The 23,283-nt window shown below is 41.3% G+C and overlaps 1 protein-coding gene across 4 annotated transcripts in view; it reads left to right on the top strand.

Annotated features, from left to right (window-relative positions):
- Positions 1-23,283, top strand: part of mid2 (midline 2) — a 161,793-nt gene that overhangs the window by 69,480 nt on the left and 69,030 nt on the right. The window lies entirely within an intron of this gene.

Raw genomic sequence — 23,283 nt, 5'->3', positions numbered from 1 at the left:
TCAGAGTTTAGATTTGGTTGTTCTGAAACCCCTTTTTCTAGCGTTAATTGAATGTTAATTATACTTTAGGATTTGGGATGAAGAGGAGATGTCAATCCAAATGAAAAATTACAGTTCCATATGTTATATTTACATATAAAGCCAAAGTCTCTCCCTTCTGATTTCAGCTGCTCTGAAGTAATGAACACTGACTTTAAAACCCAAAACAAATCTGACACCGGGTAGCGTTGCAGTAAGCTGCGCACCAGAATTAATAGCCTGTCAAATTTTGATGAAATCCCCAAAGTTGTCAGAAGAGTGTTGAAGTGTTGTGGCACATAATTCAGCTTGTGTAATGCTGAACTATGTTTGGATGATCCTGCTGAGTTCGGCTGACAGTATGAGCGAATGTGCCTGTTGTTAGGCTGCTTTGAGTGCTGAAGTATTAGGGCATCAACAGGGGAGGTCACCGCTCTTATTACAAGATAAACAAAGTACTTCTTGAGTAGTAAGCTGCTTTTTATTTGGCTCTAACCTTTACTTAAATCAGCGGCTCTTTGCTGACTCTTACTGAGCTCATCCTGTTTTTAGATTGATACTCCACCTCTCTCTCTGTCTCTGTGTCAAATGTCTGAGCAAAGCAAAACCATGATAAGGTGGACTGAGAAAAAAAACCTAATCAACACTATAGATGTTCTATAAGTGCACTGTTGTTGTAGTTTTCCAAGCTCCGTTATTTTTTTTGCCATGGAGCTTCAGAGCTGCCCCGTCTCGCACCATTACACAACATGTCTCATCAGGCCGATTACACACTCATGTTTGCTTCTAACTCATATAAAAACAGTCGATGATCTAGGCCAGGGGTGCCCAACCTTTTTTGAACCGAGAGCTACTTTTAAAGTTGCCAGTCTGCCGAGATCTACCAGTCCAAATAGAGAGACGTAGCCATTACTGACAGCCTACTACCAGGTAAATACACACTTCTACTTGTATAAAACTGACCTTTGTACAATTAATACTCCATAAAATACTGCAGATCCTTTATCTTACCTGCTCTTTCTAATCTACACACATACAATTATTTAACTGAAGTTACACAACAGTGTTGTTGATACAGAGTTGGAGTTTATTCACACGTCACATACTACAGTGGGTAATGTTTTCAAGAAACATTGAACAGTGCTGCCACATATGACCAATGTTGCGACTAACGCACTACAAGTAACGGCAGTAACTAGTACTCTAACGCATTACTTTGTAAATTCAGTAACTCAGTTACCGTTACTACATGGTGCGTTACTCCGTTAGTTTTTTTTATATAGTCAACAGCCAGGCGAACAGAGATGAGAACTGTACTTAAGTACAGAGTAAATGTACTTAGATACTTCCTGTGTCACATGCGGAGACGGGCTGTGGGCGTGTTTGTGTTGTTTACTAACAAGACTATCATGGCGGCGGCGGAGCTCAAGTCTAGTTTCTCCACCTGGAGATATTCTCACTATTTCACTTTTGTCGAGCACAAAGAAAAGAACGTTTTAGTTAAATGTAAGTTGTGTCTTGGCGGGTCAAAGATCCTATCTACTGCCCAAACCAGTAATTCAAATCTCTTAAAACATCTGCAAAAACAACATGCTGGGACGAAGCTAGTAGCTAAGACCACAGAGACTCAGCCGACGCCACTCCACCTCCACCTAAGCAACAGCGGCTGGATTTTAACCGAGGGACTGCTAGCCAGGGAAAAGTCGATAAAGCCATTGCACGGTATGTTGTAGAACACATGCAGGCTATTGCTACAGTGGAGTCACCCGCTTTCAGAGAGCTAGTTAGCATGATAGCATGTCCGGGCGGCACACGGCATATGGGACGGAAATCTTTTTCCAACTACCTGGAGAAAGAATATACAAAAATGGAAAGCCAGCTAATATCGATGCAATCCAGATTGCATATAATGCATGTCAAGTTGATCAACAGATTGTATTATTCTCCAATGCAATAACAGTACTGAAATGAAGGCTAAGGGCATTAATGGGACCCCTTTTGTAAAGTAACTAAAACGTTACTTTTCACAGTAACGCATTACTTTTGGGTTTAAGTAACTAGTAAAGTAACTGCGTTACTTTTGAAATGAAGTAACTAGTAATGGTAACTAGTTACTGGTTTTCAGTAACTAGCACAACACTGCATATGACACAGGAAAAAAGAAAATACTCTGAACCCTTTCTTTGCCATTAAAATTAGGCTTACTAATAAGACAACTCAGATCTGAAGCTACACAGGAATCTGTTGCCAAAGTGCAATAAAAAAGACACAATTAATAGAATCAAACCCTTTTTTTGTTGCATTTTAGTAGAGTATACAAATAAATGCCTTTAAAATAGGATGCAAGCAACACTAGTTTCTTAACCTGAATTGATAATAGACTATAATCAATTTTAAGTTTGCATTCTTATACCATTTTGTACAATAATTATAATGAATAAGTTCAAACAAACTAAATCTTACAGCTGATTAATAACGGTATCTAACTTGAGTTTTTATTATATCAAAAACCTGTTGAAATGCTACTGTTATTTTTACTGTCCCCCAAAAGCGCGTCGGCACGATAAGATGCTCTGGTAGCAGCCTTGCTCTTGTTGTTGGGCCTGGTGGAAATGGACTGCTGTGCATTTAGCTGTCCTTTCAGGCCCCTCCCCTTTTGGGAGCATAGGGCAGAATTAGGAGGGAATTCCGTCTCGTAGCGTTTGTGCACTGTTTTGAAATGCCGCTCCTAAATTACCCTTCTTCGATAAAGCCACGCTCGCATTGCAGATGAGACAGATGGACTTTGAATTGGAATAGATACAAAAATAATCATCCTCCCACTCGGAGTGAAAATTATATATTTTGGGCTTTTTTGCTTCTGCCATAATTGCGGTCTTGTGTGTGTGCGGACTGTCACTCCTGTTGACACGGACAACCTCAGCGAAATAATGCCCACTGCCGACCAGCCACGCCCCGACACATGGGGTCTAGCCGGCCAATCACAAAGCTTTGATGCGTTCAAGTGCATTATTCTGGCACAGGAAGATTATGTTATAGGACATTAACGATAAAACAGAATATTGTTGTTCTATTTTTAGACACATCTCGCGATCGACTGGGAATCTCCCCGCGATCGACCGGTCGATCGCGATCGACTGGTTGGGCACCCCTGATCTAGGCTGCCACTTATACCTTCAAAAGCCACACATCCTCTTCCCTGACTGTCTATCTTTAGGGTTGTTTTGCTGTGGTCTCTCTCTCTGTCTCTTATCCCTCCCTTTCATTTAAGTGTCTCTTATTTTTCTGTCTTTTAGTATTTCCATGCATCAATCATCTGTCTCCTTCTCTTCTCCTTTAAACCAACTCCCGGAGTCTCACTTCTGTCACTCTCAGGAATGATGGGTGTTGTTCCCTGTCAGTGCTTTTATGTATGCTTTACCTGCCATTAACTTATTTAGTTTGGTCTTTTGTACGTAAAGTTCTGTTGATTCACTGATGAAATTCAGAAGAAGAAGAGAAGGTGGTAATTTAAAGAAACATTGTGGCCCAACAAAATAAGGTATTGGGCCGATTGTAAAGGATCAATAGCCGCTTTCACACCAAGTACTTTGCCGTACTTGGTTCCCAGCACTTAGTTCCCCCATGGAACTAAAGAGCAGATCGCGTTCACACCGGAATAAGTCCCTGAGGGAAGATTACGCAAATGAAGCCGCTGAGGTCACTTCTTCTTCTTCTTCTGCTTTGGGTTTACTGGCCCGGAGTTGGGGTCTGGCTTCAGTAGAAGCTGCTGGGACTCCCAGCAGCTTCTACTGAAGCCTTCCGAGCCAGAATGCCGACACCTCATCACTCCACCGCTCCCATGTTTTTTTTTGTGTTGCCATAAGTTAGTCTCTCTGTGTTGGTGCGCTGGGCTAATGCTAATGCCAGCAAATATAATGGCAGCTTCACAAAACTTTTCAGAGTTTTATGGGCCGTGGTTTGCATTTCGCCCAGCCAATCATAAATTGGAACTTTTTTCTCCCCAGGATAGTACCTGCTCTCTAGCAGGGACAGAAAAGGGGGGAAAAGTTCTCATGAACTAAGTTCTCTTTTTGGTGTGAACGCAAAATCCCAGGAACTATCGGAACTAAAAAGGAAAAGTACGGGGAAAAGTACTCCGGTGTGAAAGCGCCTAATGGAGATACACTGAACATTGTTCATTTAGACCAGGGGTGCCCAACCTTTTTTGAACCGAGAGCTACTTTTAAAGTTGCCGGTCTGCCGAGATCTACCAGTCCAAATAGAGAGGCGTAGCCATTACTGACAGCCTACTACCAGGTAAATACACACTTGATACAGAGTTGGAGTTTATTCACACGTCACATACTACAGTGGGTAATGTTTTCAAGAAACATTGAACAGTGCTGCCACATATGACACAGGAAAAAAAGAAAAGACTGAACCCTTTCTTTGCTATTATATAAAAATAGTATTGCTACAAAAGTATAAATTAGGCTTACTAATAAGACAACTCAGGTCTGAAGCTACACAGGAATCTGCTGCCAAAGTGCAATAAAAAAGACAAAATTAATTTGTTGTTGCATTTTAGTAGAGTATAAAAAGAAATGCCTTTTTTAAAATAGTATGCAAGCAACACTAGTTTCTTAACCTGAATTGAGACTATAAACAATTTAAACAGAACAGATCTTAATGTTTGCATTCTTATACCATTGTGTACAATAATTATAATGAATAAGTTCAAGCAAACTAAAACTTACAGCTGATTAATAACGGTATCTAACTTGAGTTTTTATGATATCAAAAACCTGTTGAAATGCTACTGTTATTTTTTACTGTCCCCAAAAAGCGCGTCAGCAGCCTCCAGGAATGCTTCTTTCACAACTTCGCCGTCTTTGAAAGACTTCATGTGTTTCGCAAGAATTTGACTGACACGATAAGATGCTATGTTAGCAGCCTTGCTCTTGTTGTTGGGCCTGGTGAAAATGGACTGCTGTGCATTTAGCTGTCCTTTCAGGCCCCTCCCCTTTTGGGAGCGTAGGGCAGAATTAGGAGGGAATTCCGTCTCGTAGCGTTTGTGCACTGTTTTGAAATGCCGCTCCTAAATTACCCTTCTTCGATAAAGCCACGCTCGCATTGCAGATGAGACAGATGGACTTTGAATTGGATTAGATACAAAAATTATCATCCTCCCACTCGGAGTGAAAATTATATATTTTGGGCTTTTTTGCTTCTGCCATAATTGCGGTCTTGTGTGTGCGGACTGTCACTCCTGTTGACAATGTCAGCGAACTAGTGCACTCACTGCACTGCCCACCAGCCACGCCCGACACATGGGGTCACGCCGGCCAATCACAAAGCTTTGATGCGTTCAAGTGCATTATTCTGGCACAGGAAGATTATGTTATAGGACATTAACGATAAAACAGAATATTGTTGTTCTATTTTTAGACACATCTCGCGATCGACTGGGAATCTCCCCGGTCGATCGCGATCGACTGGTTGGGCACCCCTGATTTAGACAAAGCCTTAATGCTGAATGCTTTGTATGTAGGCATGGTTTGGATTGTAAAAACGCAGGTTAGGGAAAAAATGTTGCTCCTAGAACCTTTCCTTTTAATGCAAAAACTGCAAAAATGAACTGTGAAAATCATTTTAAACTTTGTGCAGTGAGTACAAAAACAAGTCTTTATTCTTTCAAGCTGATTAAAATATCTTTAAAAATAATCACTGATTGCCCTCTGCACATTTTTACATACACCAACTTGTGACATTCAGCTGCTCTATCAAGGTGTCTGCAGATACTTATCAGATCATAAATTATATTGTGTTCCTCACCTTTACTCAAGTCCTCAAAAGTCCTTGAATATACTTTTAAATGGAAGCCCAGCAGCTTAGAAATAAGCCCAGTTAGGCAGAACATTTTTCATCTTCATTTTGGAAGTGACATACATCTGACATCTAATTCCAAGTGGCTTTAAAAGGTCTTGAAAGTCTACCATTCACCTTGATGAAACTTTGAAATGTTCATAACTGTGGCATTGATTTTAAAAGCCTTTTACTTTGTTTGTATTATTCTGTAGGATTTTTTAGGATTTGTAGTCAATTGTCTTTAATGGTCGCAATACCCAAGGTCCTCTGGGCAACCATGGAAACCATGCTCGGGGGTCTTTCGGGGTCATTCGGTACAAAAAAAGACATTTTTGGAGCACTGAAGTCAGAAAAATCACAACATTGAACGCTCTTCGCATTGTTTTGTGTTTTATAAAACAGCATTAATGCATGTATTCTGCAGAATTCTCTTTTTTTAAAACATATCTGCATATGTCACTGCAACCAAACCAAAGGTGTAAAAGGCTTCATATTAATCACAAGAGTTGGCACAGCAAAGAAGAAAGCCTGCCTCTAGCGGTAATAACTGGGATTTGTCAAACCAGGTGGCAGAGCAATCCAATGGTAGGATACAAAATAATCTCTAATCTAAGATAATACTAACTTCAGAATGTGTTTCACAAATTGGCAATACCAACCTGAATTGCAAACAGTGGTGGGGATAAAGAAAGGCTTTTATCTAATTCATATCAATCCAATGCACACAATTCTCACTTTTTTAGCCACAGTTATGAGTGAAGTGTGATGGAGGTAAAATTGTGTAAAATGTGTATGCTGTGATGATTGGTTATGGAATGTACAAACACTGAATTCAACAATAATAAATCTCGAAACAGGGAGCATTCATTAGCAGAAGACATAGTTTCTATGTGATACAGAATGCATGAAAAAAATAGATGTGAGAGTTGAAACAAACAGCATGGATGGATGTATGGTGTGACAGATTTTCTCTTGTTTTTGTTTCTAGACTCCTTTGATCTCCTTATTGCAGTGCTGGCAGAGCCTGTCCCCCAGATACATTTCACACTGCACGTAGATCTGTTATAAGTAGTCACGGCACCATACTGCTTAACTCTTTCCTTTTTCCAACAACAATACTAATATTTTTTGGGAGATGCTGGTTTTTAGACCCCGTCCACACAGAGATGAAAACAAACCGAATTCGATATCAAAAAAGTCTTCCGTCCACACGGAATCGACTCAAGAAACGTGTCCGTCCACACGAGACCGCTCGACCCGCTGGAAACGCTGTAGTACATATGCCGGGCCTGTAAGTGGCGCTGTACTTCCGCCACAAAATACACCAAAAGCATTGAATAAGACCCCCGAGCATGGTTGCCATGGTTGTCTGGTTGCCCTTCTGTTTATTCTCCGCGGTGGATTTAGCAACATGTAGTTCTCCATTTCCACTTGTTGCTGATGGTTGTGGTAGAGGAGCTGTAGATTTTGCACTAACATCTGTAGCATGGTCAGTAGCGTCTGGAGCACGAAAGCAACCCTGTGATCTGCCATTGTTGTTGTTGTTGGCGAAACACCGAGCAGCAGAGGTGGGGAGAGGCGGGGCTATGGCATCATCGTTATCAGGAAATGATCGTATAGGGCATACACACGGAGCCGTTTGGCCCCCCAGAGCATTTCGTCCGCAGATCTACCCACCTTGGGAGCCGTTATCGTTATCCGTGCTTCCGTGTCGGCCTCGTGTGGACGAACCGTCTATACGGTAGAGAAATGTAGCGGATACAACCCGTTTCGTCTCCGTGTGGACGGGGTCTTAGTGTAACAGGTCTACCTCACTGCTGTTTGAATTGAACAGTTCAGACTGGGACTGAGCAGTTGAATCAACTAGCATGCAACGCTATCTGAGCAGTCAGACCATACATATAATCAGGGGTGCACATAAGGTACGCATGCGCTGCAAAAATCTGAAATGCGTACTGTCACTTGTGTCACTTAGCGCCTTTGTGTGGTGATGTACTTGTGAAGCATTTCCTGAAGGCACTTAGATCACTGGACGACAGAGTCGGTCGCCGTGTGCACAGACGGGGCTGCTGTTAACGTCGGTCTGTACAACGGAATTGTGCCAAAATTACGCCAACCGGCTGCAGAGGGAGACTCCCCTGTGCACATTCTGTGCCCCGCGCACATTATGTGCACCCCTGCATATAATAGGGAAAACTGAATACATTTGGGAGATGTGCTGCACCAAAGTGTATGCGCTTTGCTCTTAAAACAAAGCATTGCATGTATGCTTTGTTTAACATTTCTAATGTGTGTCCTCAAATGTAATGGCTTGTCTACTATCTCCCTCCTAAAGTTGGCCTATTAGTTTCACTTTGCTAACTGTTATCTGGCAAGGAAGAGCTGCTAACCAAAAGTGGTGATCATTCCTGTCATCATCTACTCCACATCCCATAGCTTGCTGATTGGTCTGGCCTCCAGCTGTATCTCAGCTGTTTCTCTATGGATTGTTAGTGGATGCTTTCCAGAAAAATATCTCGCAGCAAAAACTAAGGTTTCATGATTTTACATTTTGTTTTGAAGTGCATCAAATATATATGTGACGAACAACAAGCGATAATGGGTTAATTTAGAAACAGTCCAACTGCGGTACCACTTTGACCACTTGCAGGATAATGTGGACCTCAGGGTACTACTAATGCAAAAACATACTTTTGGCCAAATTCTGTATGATGTCCTCTGTAACATGGAGTGCCAGGAATGGACCACATGATAGGAACCATTGCTTATTAGGTTATTACTGTACATGTGTGGAGGCTGGGGTAGCTCAGATGACAAACTGGCAGAGGCAGAGAACATGTCATGGTCCAGTCTCTGAAGGAAGATCGGTGAAAGCCAATAAGCACCAGGCAGAGGCCCAGGCTTCCTCTCAGGGCTACAGGCTGCACTGATTCCAGATTCCACATCCCACTGACCTGGAAAAAAGAAGTTTGAAAACCATTAATCTGAAGTAGACAAAGACTGATATACTGTATGCTTAGTGATGATGTAGGGCAAATACCACAAATATTTCTCCTGTCCTGATACTGTCCATGCTTGTTTTCCTTTTTCCATCTCCCTATGTTACAGTATCACAAGTGCAAAACCTTTCAAGTGAAAAATAATGACAGTGTGATAAACGCAAATGGTGTGCACATGAATAATAGATTACATACACAGTTCCAACTGTATTCAATGACTTATCTTGGGGAGCATGTGTTGGACAGAGCACAAGCTTCACTCCAAAGATCTGTCTCAGTAAGTTGAGTTACTTCGTTAGGTAAAGATATACTGGCTGTGTTCCCCCCGGGGTAGAGGCTGCATATCCACAGAGTTTGGATAGCATTACGCAGTATCAGTGTGCATGGAATCCCATGAGACTAAAATGTAATTGCCTGCCATTGCTCCTGCTGCAGATTAAGACCACCGGTTTAAGATTGGTACAATTTGAAACTTAATCAGCCAGGAAGCTCACTTTATTGCACCTTGGATAGAAGCATTGGCAAGAATAACGATCTCTTATTTTAAATCTGCATTCACACAAAGAAAGTGAATTTTCTTAGGCATTTCCTCTAATGTATCAGTTTGGTTTTGAAGACTAGACTTTTTTTATTTGAGCTTGGATGACATTGAATGAATGTACTGAGATGAGTCAAAATGTGAGTCTCATTCAGATAGCAGGAGGGTAGACTTTGTAAAATAGTGCAGATGATTAGTTCAAGGAGTGATCAACCTCAAATGAACCAATTGAAAATGAGTTTCACTCTATTAACATATAGCCGCTTCATCAGTTGTTTGGTTAGATACTCTTATTTTGTGATAGATTAAATGTGTAATTGAGAGGAGCTTTCAAAGCATGGAAATTAGATAGAAGTTTGACAGAAGGAGGAAGAAAAGCAAATATTAAAATGTGCAAGTATGTAGAAATAAATCTTCCTTGTTGAGCTTCAGTAAAATCTCATCTTAATGTAGAGATTTTACTGTAGCTCAAGAGTCATTTTCAATAACCTTGCAATGCAATCTAGCAACTTAGTTATTTGGCAGCTTGAACCTTAAAGGTGGGGAATGTAATTTATTTCAGAAACACTTTTTGTTATATTCCATGGAATGCTCTTAACATCCCGATAGCAATGAATACATTAAATGCTTTGACAATAAATACATACAAAAATGTCATCTGTGGAAGCCGTGGCGCTGTACCAATCATTTTAGCTGGCCTGGCAAAAATAACTGAATGGCCTACCTGCCTGTCAGCCTTCCATCTGTGCACAAACTTATCTTGTGCCCTCATTGGTCATGTGCGCGTTTGTGTGTGTTGGAGGAGGGGCTCTGTAAGGAAGTCTGTAAGGAAGAGGCAGATTTGTTCCGGTTGTGTATTTTCAAATTCTAGCGCACTCGAGCTGGTTTCTCCAAAATTACCTACCCCACCTTTAACAATCAAGAACAAAAATGTAGTCCAAGCTATATTTGGGTTGTGGTTTGACTGGAAAAACTGGTGCGAGTATGGCCTAAGTATGTCCTGTTGCTATGAAGTGTGCAAAGCTCATAAAAGAAAGCGCAAAACTCTAGGGTCTTAATCCTAAGAATCCACCCAGACAGGAGGAAGTAGAGGTATTTTCCACCCCAACAGCAGCAGCTGATCTGAGGAGACGCCCACTCTCCCACTATGCTAGTTAACAGCCAGCTGCCTGTGTACACTCCTACAGCGACACACACGTTTCCCATGATCTCACCTGCTGGCACGGGAGCATTGGATCAAGTCCAGCTCTGCCCTCATGCTGCCCAACCTAGGTGTCTCTCTGTGGGTAGAGTGTAAGTACACCTCCTCTCTCTGGGATCCAGGAGCTGTGGAGGTCGGGGGGGGGGGATGGGGAGTACTTACCGGGGTATGGTGATGTAACACAGAGGCAGAGATGGCAAAAGTAAACACATCCTTTACTCAAGTACAAGTACAGATACTCGTGTTTAAAAATACTCTGGTAAAGGTAGAAGTACTGACTAAACTTCTTTACTCAAGTAAAAGTAAAGAAGTATGGGCTTTGAAATGTACTTAAGTAAAATGTACCCATAACTACCATCTGTTTTATAGAGTAACTGACCTCCCTTAACAATAATGTCATTGTTAGTTAATGAATGTTTCAATGCTGAACAACGGCAAAAATTACAACGTTTTCATTGGTCCCTCTTCTTTACCACCAGGAAAATGATGGATACACGAATCGTGTTAAAATCAATAGGCACGCAATGACTCTAAAAATAATAATGATCACACCACCGCATATTAAAACTAAAGTAACAAACCTGTTTTGAAAATGTAAGAAGTAAAAGTACAGGTATTTGTGTTAAAAATGTAAGAAGTAAAAGTAAAAAGTCGTCAGAAAAATAAGTAGTGGAGTAAAGTACTGATACCAGAAAAATGTACTTAAGTATAACGAAGTATTTGTACTCTGATACTTCCCACTTCTGCACAGGGGTAAATACTGTACATGTGTACTCCACGATGACAATCGAGCATGTTGTTGAGGTCAATCTGTTTTGTTTTTTTGTCAGAGGATATTATTTCAAGCTCCCTTCATTGCAATAAAGATAGGCCTAGTTCTCATTAAAATGTGTTACTATAGCGGAAACTTGTTACTAACTCTCACTCTCTTTATTTCGGGGCCATTTAACAGAGCTGTAATGAACAACTCTATACCAATGTCAGCACTGGAGGCAGTTGTGATAAAAGCAGTGGGCTAGGGCTCTGGAAACGGCGGCGGTGAGAGATAAATAACTATAAAGAGACAGTTCGAGAGGGTAGGTGTAAACAGGCGGAGGTGTGAAAGAAGATTTTGAGCTTCAAGGATTTTTGTAGGATTTCGTAGAGGGTTAATAGCTAACCAGAGCAAAGACAGAAATCCTGGCTGGAGGAGGGAAACATTTATTTTTCCTCAACCTACTGCTTGCATCTCCTTCCATCACACTGATCCCCCCAGCAGGCATCTTTTACGAACACTTTTTCTCTAAAAGCAGCTCTTTTCAATTATTACTGGTTGAATACAGTTGAAGCAATCTTAATTAATGTATTTCACTCTCGAAAGACTCTCTGCTAAACATAGATCATATGTCGGTGCCTTAAGGAAGTTGTAACACTATTAGTTTCGTAATTCATAAAATTACTCCATTGAAGTTGTCCATTTTATCCGGACTCGTCATTGCAATGAGTGGGAGATGTGGTGAACCTGCCTCCAGCAAAAACCCTTAGACTGAGCTCTATTATTAGGTCTCCAGGCCATCGGTTCAGTTCAATTTTCATATAGCAGTAGGCATTGTTAACCTTCACAAGTATTCTCTTCGGTTTTGCAGTGCCCTGGGGAATGGCTATTTTTAAAAATGCCGGCTATGTTGTGCAGCTATTGTTTAACTAACAATCTATTGATTGTGTCGGCTTCAGTTCAAGAGCTATACAGAGGGGAGTGTGTTTTTCACAAACCAATTATTTAAACAGTTTTAGAGTATTTGAAGGAACACATTCCATCCAAGCCTTCGCTTTAGACTTTTGGCTGCATATATTTACATATTTCTGTGATATTATATTGTCAGTGAGGTTGTCAGCACTTTAAGTGTGGAATGACTGCTCACCCCAGCAAATTACTATGTTTCCAGCGAATATGTGTTGCATTTCATTGCAACACCTTCGGTCTGTCGTGATGCAGCTGCCTCTCCCAGAATGTACACACCGGCAAACTACAACTTGTCTCATATCAATATTTCACAAAGGCCAGAAAGAGAAAAAGACAATCCATCAAATGGCTGTCTGAGCTCGGCGCGATGTCCCGTCTCGAGAAGGAACAAATGAATGTTTATCCGTGATGAATACAAATAATCGAACAAATAGAGCTACTAGCCTGTGACATTTGGGTGCATGGAGCCTGCTGAGCTAATCGAACAGCAGCCAAGGAAAACAATGGCTCATACTCTCCCCCTTCAAAGGAAATGCCAAACATTACAGTGCTGTATAAATAGAAGGCTCTGACTTTGTAGAGTGAGGGCGCGAGATAGAGGACAGGAACCCCCTCCCATGGGTCACACCGATGGCAAGGTCTCCCACCACTCTACTCTCTTTTACTTTATTGCCCTTTTTGTTGTTCTCACTCTGGGTGTGTGATCTATTTTCAAATGGATTTCTCTTGACCTTCCTTTGGTTGTTTTTCATCTCCTTCCATTTACTTTACTGTATTTTTCTTCTTTCTCTCTTCCTTGACACAGGGTTATGATGAATAACTGAACAGCCTAACGCTTCACAAACACCTCTTGCTTTATTAATGGCACCATCTACATCTACAGTAGAAGTGGCAAAGGGCCCCCCTGGATGTATTACGTTTGAGGCAGAGTGTACGCACTTTGATCCAAGGTGAATGCTGTACTTAGAGCAGGAAAGACGGTGTTTTATGGCTTTTGGTCAAGCAGCCTCTTCTCACAACTGACAGCTGCTCAGTGCAGTTCAGTTTAATCTAAGGGTTTTGAGATATTTCCTTCTGCATTTGGATAAATGGAACACATGGTCCTACAACGTGCAGAACGAGCTGCGTCTGGGAGGTTTTTCACACTGAGGGCATCAAGACTTGAACGGAAAATCCATCTAGGGTTTATTGAATTCCTTTCTTCATTTCATACTTGTTTTATTTTCCCCGGTGCTTCTTTTGAGAAAGGTAGGGAGTGAGACAGAGTTGTCCTCAAAAAGAGGTTAGTTGCTCATACTGTGTGTAATAATGTTGAGGAAGATTCTGCAGAGACAACCCCAACAAGTCTTTCATCTGTACTATACAAGTATTTCTCTCAGCTGGCAGGCAGTGCTGGAAGTTTGGAAGATTGAGCCCCTACTGTCTGAGTTGGCAGAATAAGGAAACAGTACGCACACATATATACAGGGACACACATTTGCCACTGAGGCATTCTGTCTTTGACTCTTTGTCTTCCTTTATCTCAATCTTATCACCACAAACACTACAGAATCTGTAGCTGCACCAATGGAGGCTCTTCTCTTCCTGGAACAGTTTTTGATTTTATCTTACTGCAGTGAGGAGGGAAAATATCCCAACTCAAATCCAATGTGGAAATGCAGCAGGCAATGTTTAAAAAAAAAAAAAAAGAACAGTTATCATATGCGCAAACAGCATTGTTGGTGATTTTGAGACATAATTATTGACCTCTAGAATCAATAACACTTGCTTGGACAACATCATTTGTCAATACAGTTTGGCAAGCTACTGAAGTGGCTAGGGCCCAACGGATCAGTTAGCTCCTTAAGAGAACAAAAACGATGCATTTAAAGACGTCAGCCTATGGGAAACTTTTCAGGAATATATCATCAATCTTCATACAGGGGGCTATTGTTTTCTTGACAGTCTTTTCAGTCTAATATAGGCATACAGGATACAATTTCCCACTGAAAATAACCTCTTTTCGGGAGCTTAAAGCGCCGTTTATGTGTTGCGTAGATTGCTTTTTTACACGATATGGAGTACATTTGCATATATATAGAAAATACCAGTAAAAGGTAAGCCATTAACTTGGCCCCATGCTGTTATACTGAACACATACCCACAGATCAAAATATGGAATAATTGAAGCTGAATTAGAGTCAACTGTAAACACAAGCAAGTGTGTTTTCTGCAAGGCAAACCAAAGGATTTCTCAAGTTCTGCAGTGTGCTTTTTCACTCATCACATTTGAAGTTGTTTTAGTTTCATCAATACTTGTAGTGAACTGGTTTTGCTTCAGAATACTAGTTGTTGAGGATTTCTGTAGAGCTTAGTCATTGAAAACAGAATCAATGTTGTAGCTTTTGGACAATATTCAAGGTGAACTGGCTTTGAGAATGTTAGTCAATATACTTTGTGTGGGAGAGCAAACTCAGGCAGACCAATTTGAGGGAAAATACATCTCAAAGTTTTAAACTGCAGGCAGCAAAGCAATGTAGACTGAGACCAGACGAGATGTAGAGATTGAAACAAATTTAAATTCATTCAAGAATATACATATGATACTGGATCCATTTCTTCTTGCCCTTGTCATTTCTAAATTAGTAGTGTAAAATAGTCCTCTAAGTAAAGTATTTGAAGAGAGGAACAAATTGATATTTGAACACAATCCATATACAAAACATATTTCCTGGGTCAACAGTTCACTGTATTAACACCAGTCAGTGGCCGTGCGCTTAATCCTGTTTACCGATTACACTTCTGCCTTTTGTTGACAGTGAGCGGTAACTCTGTTCCCCCTCGCTCTCCATTCTCCCTCCCTCCAGCACGCTCAGCTGCGTCTAAATATCTAATAAGCTGTTCTGCCAACTTCTGATCCCGGTTTGTTCTCACCTAGGCAAATGCACATGAATAATGGAATCAGCATGAAGTAAGGCAGGGGAAAGGTTGCTTCTCAGTGTTGTGTTGAAGCCTGATAACGCTCCCCTCTGCAGCAAAAGAGCCTCAGAGAGCTGATGAGACGCCGTCTGACAGTATTAACTTTATTACCCACAGGCTGCCAAGCTGTAACAGACAGAAGCGTTAAGTGGAGGGTGAAAGAGGAGGTGTGTTCTACTCACTGTCAGAACCCTGTGCAAATCTCATTTCCTTCTGCGTTCATGTATTAAACCAATTAGCAAGTCTGGCTTGGCCTTGCACTTGACAAGAATTGATTGTTTATTTTATTTGTAGTGTCTTGCATCAGCAAATGCCCTTCACACAATAGAGCCCTCATCAGCATTACTGACTGTCTGTGAAAAGAATAAAATACACAAATACAACTGCGAGAATGAGAGGGGGCGTTTGGTACCCATATACAAATTGTACACAGTGTGTGATGCAACTACATACCCAGCAACACTGATAATGACAAGCCTGGAGAGTCCTACTGTGACACACACCTGCTTGGAAACAAGACCAACCCTGGTCAAAGACAAAACACACACATGAACACACAGACTCACACACGCAAACACGCGCACTCTTGCATTTGTAATTATAGTGTCAAAGCACATTTTAAATTAAATCAGGGCATAGTGGCATCACTCAAAATCCAATTTAAATATAAGGTAGGCGGCAGAATATACATCTCTAAAAACAAACAGGATTCTATAGCAAGGAGCACACAACCACGCTTTCCTCTCTTTCATAGTTAAGTAACAAGAACACATTTTACACAAGGGTTGAATCTGATCTAAAGCCATGTGCTGTGTTAATGTTGAAAAAGATATATCAATACGTCTTCTCTATATGGTGGTTATATTTCAATACTTCCTGGATAACATTCTATACGTTAGTACATTAGCGGATAACCAACAGTTGAACATTTTTCTCACGCCGTTTTGTGTTGCATAATAATGTGAGTTTCCGTGAGATTTGCTGTGGCACGGTGAGGTGAACTGAGATACCTCGTCCCCAGAGTCCCAGCCCATGTTTTCCCCATCAAGAGTTCACATTGGTAACCAGGGAATGGAAAAGCTAGCTGGTAAAGTGACTCACAGCTCTGCGTTCTGCCTTTCTCACACTCTACTGATGTGGTGGAAGAGAGCAGGGTGACCTTGAATCCTGTCAGATGTTTGCTATGCGTTAAAAAAAGTGGCTTTTATTGAAAGTCTTATAAGGACTCTTGCAGGCAACTTTAGACTAAACTGTGAATCTAATGCAGCGTAGTGTTTGCAGATGTGTTGGTGGGTCCCTAAAACACCAACCCTGAATTAATAATAGGATTTAAGCAACGTCATACCTTGAGATGTGTCAAAATGCAACCCATCATTCTAGATTTATTTTGAAATTGGTTTTGAAATGGGAGCTATCGCCAGTGTAGCAGGGAGAGAGTTAAACTTAAGCCAGCCTGCACAACTGCACTGAATGTGAAATGGAAACACCGGCTTGGCTGCATTACTGTTTACATTCTATGAATAGGAATCACATGTTTGATGAAACCAGCCCGCTGCTGAAGGCTGCTGCAGAGAGAGAGGGAGAGAAAGGAAGGAAAAGAGAGTGAGAGGAAAGATTGGGCAAGTGGAGGCAGGAAGAAGAGTGAGAGGAGAGGAAAATATGAAGGGAGACAGCGAGAATCAAGGGGCTGACCAAAATAAATCTGGCCAGTTTATCATATGCTAAAGTATTCCTTTTTATCCCATAAACACATGGCTCCTGTCAAAGTCTGCGCGGAAATGTAACACAGCAAGTTTAATGTGCAGCTTGATCCCTCTTATATAATCTAATGTACAGTTTGGTGAGTTCTGGTCATTTTCAGGGCTGCCTCATTTCCTTTTTCCAAAACCATAGCAGGGAATTAACTGTAGTCTCTTGGTGTCTGGCAAAACTCAGCTGTGCAAGCTCCTGACATGCTTCTTATGCTTGCAGGTATTTTTAACCCCAATTGCTGAAATGAAACGCCATTCAAAAAAAGCCAGCATTTCAATCCCCCAATGTGACTGGATTCCATTCAATCCTCTCAAGCAATGTCCCATTTATTTTCGGTTGAAATGCTCAGCTGAGGTGATTAGGGTAAATGCCATGTTAAGGCCCAGAGCTTCACGGGTTATGTTTGCAAACACAGTCACTGATTTAAGTATTTAAACAGAACTGCTTCTTTGGGGTGTTTGTATGAGCCATCTTAATGTTTGCACCCATGATTAGTACCTTTCCCTCGTCAAAATCTGTGAAGGTCTTTGATAGACCTACTTTGCACAAACAGGCCAGTCATGCACCTTGGAAAGATGTGTGTTAGCTCCAGGTATGGTATTTTGTTACCTCAGTAATGACTGAAAGCTCCTTGTTTTAGAAAGACGAAGCATTAGGCAAAGAGAGAAATTAAGCCGCCATCTTGTCATGCCACATTTGAACAAATCCTGCTCCATAAACATTTAAAGCTTAATTGTTTTGTTTACATCCAGGCAGCTTTTCAATTAGTAATGGTTAACTGTTTCCCATAAGCAATATGACAGTCAGCATTACAATCTTTATAAGTATCCTTAACCCTGTGCCTGTATGGAGATATTTGTGGAATGCTCACTGCATAACAACAGGTCCACAGCAGACTGCAGGCTGGGCTTGTTTGTTGAATAGCATCTGTCTTTGTTGAGCCCCTCACCACTGTAGAGAATCAACCTGGCGGCTACCATGAATGCAGATGGCCTCTAGTAGCCCCTAGCAAACAACTTGTGCACACTGGGGTTAAAACGTTTAACCCAAACATTTTATGGAATTGCCCTCATGTCAGTTACAACACGAGTGGATTCAAACTAGCACTGCTTGTATTCCGGTTTCCCTTTTATTATTGATTTAAAGGTCCCATGTCATGCTTTTCCGGTTATTACCCGTCCCCTTGTGCGTTATGAAGGTTTTTCTGCATGTAAAACGGTCTGCAGAGTCACAAACCCTCAAAGTACAACCTGTAGCGAGTAAAACTCTAACACAGAAAATACCTGTCCATGCTGCCCCAGAACGCCTCGTTGGAGATTTCTCTTTTTCTTCCTGGGTACAGTGACGTGACCATACCCAAATGGACCCATTGGACCAATCCGTGGAGCTCCTCACACACACACACACACACACACACACACACACACACACACACACACACACACACACACACACACACACACACACCCACACACACCCACACACACACACACACACACACACACACACACACACACACACACACACACTCTCTCAGCAGAGAAACTGTGACGCGCTGGGGGGGGGTGTGCTAGTGGAGCCTTGCAGCGGCTAAACTGTAGCGCACTTACACTGTAGGTGCACCGCGTTTAGGGGTGCGGGGGGGGGTGCTCCTCGCAGCAGCGAGCCGCGCCATGTCCCGCCAACACGGCACCCAGACCCCACGCAGCATTCTCATCTGTTTTTCCTAACTGGTGTCATTTTCTGGTTGCTAACGCCATTGTAACACATAATCACTGATGTTCCGCTGTAACGGTGGTGGACTCATCAGAGCACAGTGGGCTCACAGGGGGGGGGGGGCAGGTGCTCCAACAAGCCGTTTAGGACAGAGAGTGAATACACATACTATGCAGAGATGCTTTTTGAGAAACCAATGTGAGTTTGGAAAATTGCACAATATAAATCTATTCTAGTAGACCTCAACAATGGAATTATGATCAGTAGAAATGGCCAAGACATGTGACCTTTTAAAGGAATAGTTACAACATTTTCAGGAAAATGCACAGCTCTCTTGCTTGGAGTTGGATAAAACGATTGATACCACTTGGTTGTTCTGTGGATGTTAACCTGCAGCTTACAGTTGTTTAGCTTAGCATAAAGATTGAAGACATGAAAACAGCTAGCCTATCTCTACCAGAAGATAACTACATTTACCTTACAGCCCCTCAAAGCTTATATCTATTGGTGTTAGACAAATATCAATGAAATGTTTGTGACATACGCTCAGCTAAAACGCAAAACAATTTGTTCAGCTTTTGATAAATATAAGTATTGGACAAATGGTCTATTAGACTTCTGACCTGCCCTTTATTCTTCAGTGTTGCATTCATTTGGGTTTTTCCCTCATAGTTTACCCACAGTATATAAGAAGGAATTGCCTCACTGCCAATAGTTTGCTTTATTTGTTCCAAAATAATTATAATTATAAGTAATTCTCACATACACGCACTACGCACATGACACGTGATAGCCTTTTCACATAACTACAACACAAATGTTTTTCCCCCTCTAACATCCTTTCATAGAGCCTGGTTTCTAAAGCCCTTGCAAAGTGAAGACCGCTGACCCCCCGCTGCTGTTGTTTACTGTCGCCTTGCTCTCTTGAGACTTTAATCCTTGACTACAGTATCTGATTGACATCCTCCAGCGTTATGGATTGATGGTTTCCAGGTAACCCTAAGCACGAGTATTGGTAGTGCAGATGGAGGGATTAGATGGAGGTCTTGAGGTCTTGAGGAGGATGACGGATACACTGTCAATCTGAGAATAAAAACTAGAGATTTACTGCAGATTCTCACAGTGTGCTATATTGAGTCATTGGCCACTCATGATCATGAACGTGTGTGTGTGTGTGTGTGTGTGTGTGTGTGTGTGTGTGTGTGTGTGTGTGTGTGTGTGTGTGTGTGTGTGTGTGTGTGTGTGTGTGTGTGTGTGTGTGTGTGTGTGTGTGTGTGTGTGTGTGTGTGTGTGTGTGTGTGTGTGTGTGTGTGTGTGTGTGTGTGTGTGTGTGTGTGTGTGTGTGTGTGTGTGTGTGTGTGTGTGTGTGTGTGTGTGTGTGTGTGTGTGTGTGTGTGTGGTGTGTGTGTGTGTGTGTGTGTGTGTGTGTGTGTGTGTGTGTGTGTGTGTGTGTGTGTGTGTGTGTGTGTGTGTGTGTGGAGGCAGGCATGTGCTTTGTTAATACACCTTGCGCTGACTGAAGCATAACCATTCCTGGAAGTAATCACTTATTCTGCTTTCCACCCAGGGAACACGTCTCTTTGATAGATGCCTAACATCTGGCTCTGGTTGCACCTCAGCATGTCCTTTGAAGTGAAATGTTTTGAGAAAAGAAAGTCGAATGTATTGCTTGTGTCCAGTCAGTATCGGCACATAACATGTTTCACATTTTCAGTTTAAGGGATAAAAGGAAAATATTTTTCTGTGTGTTTTTTGTTGTTGTGTGGATTGGATTAGTTTATATTAGATTACATTTGATGTTCATGATCCTATAGGAATAGAGCCTTTTTGGTAGTGAGTCATAATACACTTGATCAGGACATACTGTTCTGTATATAAACCACATGTATTGGAAATGGGATTTTTTAATAAAGCTTTTGAGCTCTTTAACACATGAAAAGGTACATTAAATACTGATTTCAGATTATACAAAGGGCAAATACAGTCAGCGTCATTACTGAACAGAAACATAACAAAATGGAACTGTTGTGCTCTTGACAAGGCTCCTGTACATTTAAAAGTAACTGCTGCAATGCGAGTGCACTTGTGTCCTTGGTTGAGAGTCGAGGTAGGGTTATTTGTTTATCCCACTATCATCAAATGTCCATTAAACTCTTGTGTTGACTCTGCAGCTGTGCGATTATAATTCAGAGGGGATTCATTTGGTTTTGACAAGTGGACTGTTTATACAAGGATAATCATCTTTGTTCCATAAATGCCTTTTCTTTTACTAATGCTTGCGTCAACAAAGTGAAGTCACACACATGCAAGAATAAACCCAGGAGACTGCCTCTTTTATTGTCTCCATGTTTGCAAGATTATGAAATGGCACAAACTGTGACATTAGTGTTTTTCTTTTGAGTCAAGTATCATACACTGGTAGAGGAATTCATTACTGCTGCCGCACTTATCTAATCTAACAGTGATTAATCAGATCAACTTCACATTTGGTGGATGTATTGCTAAGGATCTGAGTTACTTAGTGTCACTGCTCATTGCTCTCCACGGCACATTTAAGTCTTGTATATAAAACAAACATTTCAAGCATCAGCGATATAACTTTTGGAATGAACACTTTTATAGATCCTGGAAATAGCAGGGTCCCAAACAAATATAATGTCTGCTTTTTCTTTTACAATTCACATATATCTTCACATTTTGAATATACTGACAGCCCTTAAACTCGGGTATCTTTAAAAGAAGAAAAAGGATTATTTACTTTTCAAATAAAGGAGCCTACCGAGTGAGACAAACCACTTAATCAGTGTGCTACATTTGAATGTATTTACTGTCATCAAAGCCATTTGCTGAAATGGCTTTCTGCCTATGAATGTGGATTTGCACCTGATGTCAGACAAAAAGCATAAGCAGATTAGAATTCACTGAAGTGTGAGTTTGTGTATGTGTGTGTGCACCTCAGACACACTTATGATTCATCACTGATGTCCCTGTTTTTCTTTTCATTGGTTTGGCAAAAAAAGCTCTGAGTGAGACCTACAAATGTTTCTACATTAATCAGCACAACAAAAGATCAGAGTGAGTGCCGAGCAGTCTTATGTGTGTGTGTCCATTTGTGTCTCTGCTTGGGTTTGTGTGTGACTGTGTGTGTGTTCCTCGAGCAACCGCCCAATCTGCTCTCCATCCAGATGGGACATTTCACCTTCGCAAGAATGATAAAGAGAGACAAGGAGACTGAGAGAGTTTTTGCTTGTACATGTGCAGCTCTGGCTGTGTGTGTATTCTTTTTTTGTGAATGTCTGAGTGTGTGTGTCTGTTCCAGCCTGTCTGCAGAAGAAACTCCTTCACATTGAAGCTAGCGTTTTACACCCCAAGTGGCTCAGCCGCCGTTGTCTCCCCAGAGTGACATAGCTAAAGCTTAATAGGCCTGCTGATGGTGTGTTAAAGCGTGGTGTTAATTATAACACCACGCTCCATTACACACAGTCACATTAACATCAGCAGAAGCCGAACTGTTGAGCTCTGTCCCGGGGAGTAAAGTGAGACAGCTGATTCAGTCTGCATTTGAACAAATCAGGGATAAGGGTCATGAACTCGTCTGTATATGCTTAATATTGAAGGGTGTAATTCTGTTGAGGTGTCTCTATTTGTTTACTTATTATTATTCTGCTCTCTTGATGGATGTATAACCCCACAGCATATATGCTTAAATGACATGTGGTTTATGAAAAACGGTTTAAGTGGGACTTTCCTTGTTGTATTTGTCAAATACTGATAAACAAAGAGGAAGGATTGGTAGAAAAAGTATTTCTGAAGTGCAATAAGTACGTTTGGATTGACTTGAATTGTATTCCTTGTCTTTCATGCTACTGTGACAAACGTAATTGTTTTGTTTATAGGCTTTACGTGATTCCAGACAAGAGTTCACATTCTTGTAAATGACCTGATGATCTTTTATCAATGTGTATCCTGAGAGTGTGTCATGTTTCCTTTTGTTGACATTTTTCCCACTGACCCCACATTCATATGGCGCTAACCTAAAGCTGATCTTTGACAGGGAATTCATTTTTTGTGAAAAAATGTACTGTCTTTAAAATGTTCTACCTAATTTACTTGTTTAATCTTACAGATGATTTTAAATAGTAGTAGAAGCTACAGAAATCTGTGTTAGTAGTCTTTGTGGCTATTGAAAAGTATCCATTGTGAAACGGGCTGCAGATTGAATGAAATGAAAACCTTAAATAAAGTGTAAGGGCTAGAGGTTTATGTGAAATATGTCATAACCTAAGGTGCTAAGCCTCAGCGGCGCGTGGCCTTGCTTGTCATCAAAAGGTCATTAAGGTCGTCCTTGTGCCCCTTATCACCTCCCCCACATCCTGTTTATCTGGTTATTTCCATTCGTCTGCTCCTCGTTATCAACTATCTGATACGGTGGAGATAAATAAGACCTATTGTTGGCGTGATGAAGCAGAACCTCATGCTTGCTCGCTCTGTGGTGGCTCGCCTCTGACTCTGTATCTCTCTTTATCCC

This window comes from Gymnodraco acuticeps, unplaced genomic scaffold (genome assembly GCF_902827175.1).
Source record: "Gymnodraco acuticeps unplaced genomic scaffold, fGymAcu1.1, whole genome shotgun sequence".
In the NCBI taxonomy this organism is placed as follows: Eukaryota; Metazoa; Chordata; class Actinopteri; order Perciformes; family Bathydraconidae; genus Gymnodraco; species Gymnodraco acuticeps.
This window is presented reverse-complemented; position numbering and strand designations above follow the sequence as displayed.